The 12,286-nt window shown below is 40.6% G+C and overlaps 1 long non-coding RNA gene across 1 annotated transcript in view; it reads left to right on the forward strand.

The window, feature by feature from the left end:
- LOC109499569 overlaps positions 1–12,286 on the forward strand; it is a 28,045-nt gene that overhangs the window by 4,124 nt on the left and 11,635 nt on the right. The gene's annotated exons all lie outside the window — the stretch shown is intronic.

Raw genomic sequence — 12,286 nt, forward strand, 5'->3', positions numbered from 1 at the left:
AGAGAGGGAGACACAGAATCTGAAGCAGGCTCCAGGCTTTGAGCCATCAGCACAGAGCCCAACGCAGGGCTCGAACTCACGGACCATGAGATCATGACCTCAACCGAAGTCGGATGCTTAACCAACTGACCCACCCAGGCGCCCCTTATTTTCTGTTTTAAAGTTGTTATTTAAATTCCAGTTAGTTAGCATACAGTGTAATATTAGCTTCGGGTGAACAAGATAGTGATTCAACCCTTCCAGACATCGCCCAGAGTTCATCACAGTGAGTGCACTCCTTAATCCCCAACACCTACTTCACCTATTCAATTGTTCACGTTCAATCAATGATCGTGACAGCTACAACAAGGTCACTGCTGAACAACCACAGAGTGATAAATCTTTAAAAATGGGAGAGGTTATTTACTTAACCAGAGTGGAGAAGTTACTTGCCCATGATTAGAAATTTGAAGCTATCTTTAAAATCCACATCTAACCCACCACTCTCACCCCACGCACTGGTCTTTGGCAACTTGCTGAAGACAAACGCCTTGGGTTAGAAAATGCAGTTCGGATCATAAGATTGAGAACAGGGATATTCTTGTGGTGGTGGCAGGTTGGAGAGAGACCAGAGACGGACGTGGAAACACGAGGGTCCCTATTGATCCGTTTTTCACCTATTTAATTTTTTATTTAAATACCTTAGTTAACATGCAGTGTAATATTAGCTACAGGTGTACAATGTAGGCAACCCATTTTTTTCAGGGCAGCATCTTATTTTTAAATCCATTTCAACCTACTCATGTTTAAAGAAAGTGCCAAGTTTCGTATTCCCTATATCTCAAGTGCAGCAAAATATACAATTCTCTGTGTAGCCATTGGTCCCCATGCAACCTGTTTCCTTTTATATACAGTCCTAATGGCTCAATGGGACCTTCCTTGATCTAAGCCTTCCTCTTACTTGTGTGGTGGAATCATGATATTTTTTTACAGTTTATTTATTTATTTTGAGAGAGAGAAAGAGAAAGATAGCATGCGCGAGCAGGGGAGGGGCAGAGAAGAGACAGAGAGAATCCCAAACAGGCTCCGCACTGTCAGTGCAGAGCCTGACCTGGGGCTCGATCCCACAAACCGTGAGATTATGACCTGAGCCTAAATCAAGAGTCAGATGCTTAACCAACTGAGCCACCTGGGTGCCCCGGAATCATGATTTTTAAGCTACATCTTTAATGTGTCAGGAGTTTTCAATAATTGAATAATCGTTCTAAAAACATATCCCTTCTTCCTTTCATTTTATTGACGTTTTCTTTCTAGGCTGTCTTTCTAGGTGTTTCCTCAGCAATGTAAGTTCATCTTGAATCATTCTCTGCACTTAGACCTGTTTCATTTGTGCAGATAAAGCTGTTTTAGACATTTCCCAAGGCGGAAGAGGGTCTGGGGTCTGGGGAATGTGCTTTCACCTTTAAGCTGGGTTAAGCTTTGAAAATGCTTTAACGAGTTTTAGATTCCTGTCTGATTAAGAGCTGCTCCAAGTAATAAGTAGGAGAGAGGCAGAAACTGAAGCCACACATTTGTGGATACGCGTGTTAAAGACCCTTTATATCCCTGCTCTGTGATTCTAGGAATTCTAAAAATCAAATTGTAGCCCTTTTATTCAGATTATATATATATATAATCTGAATAAATATATAATCTGAATATATATATAAATATATATATTCATATAATAAAATATATATATTTTAAATATATATATTTAAAATAAAATATATATATTTATATTCATAAAATATATATAAATATATAATCTGAATATATATATAAATACATAATCTGAATATATATATATAATCTGAATAAAAGGGCTACAATTTGATTGTGTATATATATATATATGTAGGTGTGTATATGTATATATATGTATATATATTTATTATATATATATAATTTATATACTTATTATATAAGTATATAAATTATATATAATATAAATATAATATATAAATATATAAATATAAAATATAAAAATATGAAAATATAAAATATAAATATAAATAAATTCTAGGAATTCTAAAAATCAAATTGTAGCCCTTTTATTCAGAATATATATATATAATCTGAATAAATATATAATCTGAATATATATATAAATATATATATTCATATAATAAAATATATATATTTTAAATATATATATTTAAAATAATATATATATATTTATATTCATAAAATATATATATAAATATATAATCTGAATATATATATAAATACATAATCTGAATATATATATATAATCTGAATAAAAGGGCTACAATTTGATTGTGTATATATATATATATGTAGGTGTGTATATGTATATGTGCATATATATTTATTTATTTTATATATATAATTTATATATTTATTATATAAGTATATAAGTTATATATATAATATAAATATAATATATAAATATAAAAATATAAAATATAAAAATATGAAAATATAAAAATATAAATATAAATAAATAAATTCTAGGAATTCTAAAAATCAAATTGTAGCCCTTTTATTCAGATTATATATATATGTATATATGTATATATTTATTTATTTATTATATTTATTTATATTTATTATATATTTATTTAATATATATTTATTATATAAATATATATATTTATTTATACATACATATACATATACATATACATATACATATACATACACATACACATACACATACACATATACATATACATATACATATACATATACATATACATATACATCCCAAGCAGGCTCCAGGCTGTCAGCGCAGAGCCTGATGGAGACTCGATCTCACAACCTGAGCCAAAATCAAGAGTTGGACACTTAAACTGACTGAGCCCCCTGGGCACTCCTCACTCAGTATCTTTTAACGAAGCTGTTCCATTTTATTGGAAGCTCTTACTTCTCTGAGTCTCTCTAGTCACCTGGTTTCCCTCATATGTCTCTGGCGTTCTTTACGTTTTCTCTGGTGCATTCTCCTTTCAGCTTGATCTCGGACCTAAGGGAGGGCCCTCAGAGGATAGTTCTAGGTCCTCTTCTCTACCTACATCACCTCTCTAAGGAAATAACCTTGTCCTATGGCTTGGGATTGCTAGATACGCCATCCCAGGTTCTCCATCACACCAGATATCGACTTTGTATTCACTATCTCCATTTGGCTCTCCAAAAACGCGTCTCAGAGATAACGTTAATTTTCTCGTACCCTCCAGACTGTTTCCTCCCCCAGGCCTCTCATTCTTACATAACGACGTCTCTCCCCAGGCGAGGGCTCAAGCCTTGATTTTTCTTTTCTACTCTATCTGTGAGTCTGGGGGCTTTATCTTCCACATTTATCTCAAATCTGTCTACCACATTCCACCTTCATTGCTAGCATGCTAACCCAAGCCACCATCATCACTTACTTGGGTGATGGCAATTGCCTCTGAATGTCTCCCTACCTCCACTCTCCCCGCTACAATCCATTACCACCCAGCAACCGGAGAGATGTTTTTAAAATATAAATCAGATCTTGTCATCGCCATGCTTAAAACCATCCAGGTATCTCCTTTTCAAAAGCACTGAGAATAAAATGTACCTCTTTCCCCCAATTTACAAGACTCCAGTTGACTTGGCCCCTACCTAGCTCCTTGTCACCTTACATCATTTCTCCCTCACTTCTATCCGAGTCACGTTGGCTGTCTTTTTGCCAATATGCCACTATGCTTTCCACCTCAGGATCCTCGTATATACTTTCTCTTTTATCCCTTTGCATAGCTCGTTCCTTCTTATTTGTCAGCTCTTAATTGATAGGTTACTGTTTCCCTTAGATCAAACCTCCCTGATGACTTTGTTCAAAGGGAGTCCTACCTCTCATCACCACACCCAGTTCTTGCCCGGCAAAGCCCTGGCTACAAGTTGTAATTACAGGCTTGTGCCTGTTCTCATTTGTCATTATTCATCTCCCACAAGAACGTGAGTGCCCTGAGAGCAGGGACTTTCTCTGTCTTATTAATAGCTGCATCACTGTTGCCTAGAGCAATGCCTGCCTTCAATTGTGTTCAATAAGTATTTGTTGAATGAATGAATGAGTGAATGAATGAATGAGTTTTTAGTTTATTCAAACCATTTGTTTTTCCTTGATTGCCTGCCAATCTACTCCTTGACAAAATATCTGGCTGTTAGACTAAGGAACATGTTTCTTTTTCAAGTTGTGTTCAAAGAGGATGTAGAAATTTAGCAGATTAGAGGGAGCTGCTAGCTTTTGTGTTTTAGCTTTTAAGAAGCATATCCCTTAATGAGGGTGAATAACCGAAGCTTGAGTTATGAGAGCGATCAGACTTTCACTAAGCAAAATCTAATCTTTTCTGTTTTCTCTCCCTTTTGTGAATTTAATTTGGCCTGAATTCAGACTGTGGCCATAGCTATGGAAGCTATTGCTTGGATGCAATTTTCAGCTATTGAAATCCTAGAACTCCTAGAATTTGTTTATTTTCAAATACATGGGTCCCAAGACTATGCGTTGCTGACTCTTCCTATTCCAAGAATTACAAAATAAAGATGCTAACTTGGAATTCATGGCAATAATACCTTGAGATATGAGCTTGTATCTATAAAACACTGATGTAATGCTATAAACTCATAATATAAATGGATACAAAACCATCTGTGTTTTGTGGCACATTACTTTTGTGTGTGTGTAATTCCAAAGTAAAGAGTGAAACAAAGTTGCAACTAGCAGGTGTGTTGTTTCAAGCATACAGCTCAGCAGCCCTAAATCCAGACTTGATGAAATGCCCACAAAAACCGAAGGTCGGGTTAAGACGTTACACTCAACACGCCAGAAAATAGAAAAGAGGTACCTCTCCAATGTTTTAGGGGGCAAATGATAAACTGAATATAAAACTTTGCGGGTCAAGATAAAAGATCCTGTGTAAAATATTTTTATTAGAAGGAAAAAGAAACAGAAGAAGAGGGAGGGCGAGAGACAGAAAGGCAGGGTCTGATGAAGAGCTGGTGCATCTGAGCTAGCTTAAGCAGTTGAACTCAGTCTCTTGGGCTGTGTGCAAGCGAGAAAATAATAGTCAATATTTATTTGCCATTTACTCCGGTTTTCCACACTTTGCAGTGTGTATTCAGCTCTGAGAAGTGTGAAACCACGGTTAGGATTGCAGGTGCAATCCGAGCTCAGCAAGGCTAACGGTGAGTGTGGACTGGAGAAGCTGGGAATCATGTTACGGAAGGGTTTGGACTTCTGCAAGATATTCTGCTAAATCATAGGATTTCGATGCAGAAAGAAGAGCACAGAGGAGGGAGTATGAAGGGAGACATACCAAGAAGCAAACGCACAAAAAAGTTTGGAAAACGATGTGAGACTTCCCTACTTCCAGGGAAAAGCCTAAAAGGGTACCTTGATTGGAACCAAGGAACATTTTACGTAGTTGTAAGAAATGAATAGAATGACGGGACACCTGCGTGCCTCGGTCAGTTGAGAATCTGATTGTCGATTTCGCCTCAGGCCATGACCTCACGGCTGGGTTCGTGAGATCGAGCCCTGGGTCAAGTTCCACGCTGACAGCATAGAGCCCACTTGGGATTCTCTCTCTTTCCCTCCCCCCTCCCTCTGCCCCTCACCTGCCCATGGCCCCCACCTCTCAAAATAAATAAATACATTAAAAAAAAAAAAAGGAACAAAGCTTCAGGGCTTTGAACTCCAGGTGCATAACGAGTGGGCTGGCAGAAGCTCTTGGAAACTTCCAGCAAGGGTGTCATGAAGGAAGTGTGTTTTAAGAAGAGAACACTTGATGTTTATCAGGCAAGATGGGTTAGTTGCAAGGAGGTAAGCTTGGAGTCAAACTACGATGCTGTTTCTGTAGTAAGGATGTAAGATGTAATCAATCAAGGGTTTGTACTCTGACGGGGCTGATGTTAATAGAGTTTATCTCTATTAAATAACTTACTCAAGGTCAGATAGCGGAGCCAGCATGTGTTTGTTTTAGAGAACTGTGTTTCTACTTTTATTTGATTTTTTTCCTCCTCATCTGGAAACCTAACGTTGGTTTGTGTGTGTTCCTATTTCAAAGACCGGGGCTGAGTAGGTAACGGCCAAAGCAGAAAGCGATGGCCTGTTCTGTTGGAGTTCTCTTCCTTCATGCTTAAAAGTTGAGTATTGGTTTCAGATAAGTGAAAGATGAGGTCCTGATGACAAACAACAGCCTCATAAAGACTGATAGGGGCGCCTGGGTGGCTCAGTTGGTTGAGCTTCCGACTTCGGCACAGGTCATGATCTCACGGTCTGTGAGTTCGAGCCCCGCGTCGCGCCCTGTGCTGACAGCTCGGAGCCTGCAGCCTGCTTCCGAGTTCGTGTCTCCCTCTCTCGCTGACCTTCTCCTGTTCATGCTCTGTCTCTCTCTGTCTCAAAAATAAATAAACATTAAAAAAAAAAAAGACTGATAATGCATGGTTACGAGCTGGTTAAGGCAAGCTTCAGTAAGTTGGCTCTCAGTGAGTTCCTTTGGGTCGTCGTGACCTGGGCTGGAGAGGAATCGCAAACCAGAGGTCTCCAGAGCAAGGGAGGCCAGCCCAGGCATGTTCCAAACAATATCCTGGTGCTGCACAGAACCAGCGTTAAGCGACTCGAGCAATTTAGAGGCAGCCTAAAACAAATTTCCAACGGCAGAGTCAGAGAATAACATGGGCTTCGAGTCGAGGATACAGCTCGAGGTTTAGAGTCAGATTTGAAAGCCCGGAGAACTCTCTTTATAAAGAAAAACAGAAGCTCACAGTCCTGTTTCATTACCCACCCGTGCTTTTGAGCCATGAACTTTCCCCCACTTCGGAAACTTCTCTGGAAAATTCATTTCATGCTTGTCTACTCCAGTAAAACCCTTGACTGAACTGTTACAAAACAGGCGACTTGGCGAAGGGAGTATGAGAAATCACCCGACACGGTGAAGCCAGTTGGCATCCTCGAGAGCCATGTGCCTGTGACCTTTGCTTCACCTGTAATCTTGGACTGTGACCTTCTGCCAGCAGAGGGGGCGTTTTGATTGTTCCTGTGCCAGGTGGCCGGGAGGCGGTCACGGGCTCATGCATCTGGGTCTTTGACACGCTGAGGAGCACCAACCAGGCGGAGGGAGGATTATATGTGCCCAGGTTTCAGGCTCAGAACGCACCAGCGCCTGAGAGGCGGTCTTAGGAAACTTGCTGGGTACCTCTCACATCTCAAAAGCATCACATCCCAATCTCTTCTTGGATTGTTTTTCTTACAAGGGTGTGCCTGCGTCAATTACCTTATTGCTACTAATGCTGCTTTGAAACTAATGGGATAAAACATCCCCGGCTCCTCTATGCAGATTCTTACCCAGCAACCCTCATATGGATCCTTCGCCAGACATCTTCCTCTTCTCCAGCACAGGTGTTTCAGAACGGCGTCTGTTGTCTCAAGGTCTCACCCATTCTTACCCCCTCGCTCCCTGGAGATGGCCCAATTTCTTCTTCCCCCAAGAAAAGTCTGTATTCTCAGTAAGAAGTTATTGAGCACCTGCCGTGATGTAGGACTTGTGCAGAATTTTTGGAAAACAAAGATGGATGAGGCATGATCTTGGCTCTGGATGGGCTTTGAGCTGACTATAGGAGAATAGATATGAGATGAGTGTAGTCCAACCATGTAGGCAAACTGATGGATGGATGGATGGATGGATGGATGGATGGGTAGGGCAAAGGGAATGTAGAAGAGGGGTCATTATTTCCACTTGGAAAGGCAAGAAAAGCTCCACTACAACCATCTCAGGTGGGCTTCTAAATTCCTTTGCCTCTGCTTTCAAAATTATCAATAGCTGTAGATAATTCTTACCATCTTGCTCCCTACCTTAGAAGAGGTATCTACTCGTTTCTAAGGTTCATCCTTCACGTGGCTCTTAAACACAAACTTCCTCCTCCAGTACGTAAGTGAGGTAAAAGAATTACAAAAATATTGTAAAACAGCAACTTGGAAATATGAAGAAAGAAAAAATACCTCCCATAACCCAGCCAACTTAACATTGCCGCCATCATTGGTGTGTGTGTGTATTTTAATCTCTTTTCTTCTCCTTTGTACGTTTCAAAAGTTATAACCACAACCCTTTGTGTTCACGTCCAACCTCTAGTCCCCCCACCCCCGGGACCTGACTCTTTCCAATTCTACATCTTGATCATCTTTCCCACTGGAAAGTCCCATTCACTTCCTTACTCATTTAAATCTCACCCACCCTACGACACAGGAAGTCAAACCATTTCCTTAACCAAACTAGACTGTTCTTAAAGATTCTTCAATGACGCACTAAGGAGGCCAACTCACTTTCCTTTTTTTTTTAATGTTTATTTACTTTTGAGAGAGAGAGACAGAGTGTAAGCTGGAAAAGGGGCAAGAGTGTGAGCTGGGGAAGGGGCAGAGAGAGGGAGACACAGAATCCGAAGCAGGCTCCAGGCTCTGAGCTGTCAGCGCAGAGCCCGACGCGGGGCTCAAACTCACGGACTGCAAGATCATGACCTGAGCCGAAGTCAGCCGCTTAACCAGCTGAGCCACCCAGCGCCCCTCACTTTCCTTCTTGATCCCTTTTTTCTGTCTCTAACTTTTCTCCCTTGACTGTCTTGGCCATCTATTTCTGAAATTAATTTGTTTTGTTTCCTCTGATAACGCTTTTCTCCATCTTTTTCTGACATTAGCCCCTCCCCTCTCTGCCCACCCTTTACAGACTGGTGGTTCCCAGGGTCTCTCTAACTGCCAACTTCACTCACTCAAAACTCTCCTTGGGCCCCTCCTAGAGACTGAGTACATCCAGATCTGTATCTCTACCTGGGCTTTCTGCCTGAACCTCAGCCCCGCTTACTACTAGTCACCTTTATCCCTGACACCGCCGACTCAACATTTGCAAACTGGATTCCTCTCTTTCTTGCCTAGCTTCCTCAAAAGTTTTACCACCCACCTAGTCTCCCATGCAAGAAGAATGGGCATCATCTTCATTTCCTCTTTCTTTCTTAGTCAAGCAAATTCCTTCTGCAAAATGTATCTCAAATCCACGGCTTGTTCTCACTGCCACTTTTTTTTTTTTTAATTTTTTTTCTTTCAACGTTTATTTATTTTTTGGGACAGAGAGAGACAGAGCATGAACGGGGGAGGGGCAGAGAGAGACGGAGACACAGAATCGGAAACAGGCTCCAGGCTCCGAGCCGTCAGCCCAGAGCCCGACGCAGGGCTCGAACTCCCGGACCACGAGATCGTGACCTGGCTGAAGTCGGACGCTTAACCGACTGCGCCACCCAGGCGCCCCTCTCACTGCCACTTTTAAAACTCAGACTCTAGTTTTTATCTGGTCTACTAGATAGTCTGCTAGTAAAGCTACTGCTTTCTGTTTCTTTTTACAGTGCTTTCCCTCGTCCATGCTTTTGTCACAAATTGTATTTCTGGAATACAGATATCTTTTTTTAAAACAAAATCGCTTCTTCAATTAAAAAAATGTTCACGATTTTCCACTGCCTGCACCAAAATTCAGATTTCTTACACGGCTCTCAAGGCAGTATGTAATTTGCTCCCAATCTATTTTTTTCCATGCTCATTTCTTTCCTACCCCTTCCCCCACCCACCCTTCCATGTCGCTGACGGCATGCTGTTCTGTTGTTCCAAGCATGCCTTGAATTCTTGTACCTCATAGGACCAAGTGTGGTTTTCCCTCTGCCTAGAAATACCTTGTGCATTGTCAAAATTATATTCATGCTTTTAAGCCCAGTTTCAACATCACCTTGTGCGTGAAGTCCTCCCAGACCTGGTTTTCTCTTGTCCCCTGGGAAATCAGTGGCTCCCTGTCCTCTGTTTTCTTTTTTTTTTTAATTTTTTTATTATGTTTATTTATTTTGAGAGAGAGAGCGAGAACGCAAGTGGGGGAGGGCAGAGAGGGAGAGAGAGACAGACAGACAGAATCCGAAGCAGGCTCCAGGCTCTGAGCTGCCAGCACAGAGCCCAACACGGGGCTCAAACTCGTGAGTGTGAGATCATGACCTGAGCCGAAGTCAGATGCTCAACCGACTGAGCCGCTCAGGCGCCCCCCTCTCCTCTGTGTTCTTACACCAGCGTGGCTCCCAAACCTGGCTGTGCGCTAGAATTAACTGGGAAGTTTTTGGAAGATCCTGATGCCTGGGTCTCACCTCATACCATTTGTACCAGAATATTTGAGGGTCAGCTCTTTGCATTAGTCATGCATTTTGACATTCAGGTCCCAGGTGCTTAGAATTTGATAACTTCAAATCTTGATTCATGATTCATGGCACACTCCTATCAACACTGTCCACGCATGTCTCTCTTTCAACTCAATTTTAATTATTTAACAAATACCTGTGAACCTACCACCTGACTGAAGAAGCAGGTTTGTAACCTCTAAGGAGGTTATTATCTAGAAGCTTCTCATGTATTTGCCTGCACCCGAGGCAACCACTACCCTGAAATTTTATGCTTTTGCTTAAAAAATGTTATATATGTGGGGTGCCTGGGTGTCTCAGTCAGTTAAGCGTCCAAGTCTTGATTTCGGCTCAGTTCATGATCTCAGGGTTTGTGAGATCGAGCCCTGCCTTGGGCAGTGTGGAGTCTGCTTGGGATTCTCTCTCTCCCTCTCCCTCTGTCCCTCCTCTGCTTGCACACATGTCCTCTCTCTCTCTTTCTCAAAATAAGTAAACTTTAAAAATGTTATATATGTATATACATTTAATGTTATATATAATATATAATATATAATTGCATGTTATATGCATGTTATAATGTTATATATAATATATATGTTATATATAATATATAATTGCATAATACAATATAATTATATTATATATTTATATATAAATTATAGTGTATAATATATATACTCATGGTACCTATTATCTATATCTATATATATCTATAATATATAATATATATATAATATATATATAATAATATATATACTCATGGTACCTATTATCTATATCTATATATATCTATAAACATATATACAGTGTGTGTGTGTGTATATATATATATATATATATATATAACAGGTACCAACCATATATATTACTAAGTTTTGTTTGTTTGTTTGTTTTATAAAAGACAGATAGCTCTCCAGGCACTGGCATTTGTCCAAAGCTCTGGGTGATTCTTGTCCACAGCCAGGGGAGAGCAGCTAGCTCTCAGAGCACTTTGTACGTAGCCTCTATTCCAGTCGTCTCCCTGGGTCACCTCTGTGAGCCGCTGACTAGTCTTTCTTTGGCTCTGACTTTGGGAGCCATGCCTCACTCTGGCTTTTCTGGAGGTAGTCCGTCAGTCCCTGGCCTCTGATCCGTTCACTTAGGGTGCCCTGTTCTCATCTTCCTCTACGTCTGAAATCATTCTGCTGGGCTCTTTCTCTGACGGCAATTTGTCAAAGAAGTCTGTCACCCTCCACCCTGTCTCTGTCCCCTTTTCTGTTTGCTCTTTTGTCTCCGCCCCACTCTCACAGCGTTTACTCTCAATATTAGCAAAGGAAAGCAAGTAAAGTTGCAAAGACTTGTATATGAAAAATCATATATAGGAGAGGAATAAAATGAAAAATGTTCCCTATATCTTTAGCTTCTAATGACTGGGAAGGCAGAACTGGGGTTTAATGAAACCACAATTGTACAGAAATGGGAAGTGGGTTGTTCTTGAACACGTGGACTAGTGGGGCATCTCAGTGAAAGAAATTGGCTTTTATCTCTGAGTACGTATCCTTAGCCCCCCTTCCTTTATTGCTTCACTTAATGATCACAAATAAACTGTGTGCGGCCAGGTAGATTACATGCCATTTATCGAAACAGGTCACAAACAGTCCACAGGGAAAGCAAGACTCACCTTATTCTGGGTTAACCTAGTTCTGGGACAAGGAATTCCGTTCTGGTCTGTGTCCCCAAAATGTCGAGGTTTTCAAACAACCAACGGAGACGGTGCACGGTGTGACCTGCGGTGTTTGCGTCTTGAGAAATTTCACAAAGATACTTTGGAATAGAGTTGGGACTTCCTTCCTCACCAGATGGCATTGTTGACTGGCAGGACAGATGAACCAACAAGGTCTCTGGAGCACCTGCACCTGACTCCTGAGATTCTCCTCATGCTACGGAAAAGGGACTAAAGCAGGGACGAAGATTTTTTTTTTTTTTCTCAGCTAAGAGCCATTGATGGAAAAGGTGGAAAATCAGCTGAGTATCACATAAAGTTTTTTAAAAAGCCCACTTAGATTTTCCTTTTGTTCCTTTTAATAAGAAATATAACATATTCAGGGGCGCC

This window comes from Felis catus, chromosome B2 (genome assembly GCF_018350175.1).
Source record: "Felis catus isolate Fca126 chromosome B2, F.catus_Fca126_mat1.0, whole genome shotgun sequence".
NCBI lineage: Eukaryota > Metazoa > Chordata > Mammalia > Carnivora > Felidae > Felis > Felis catus.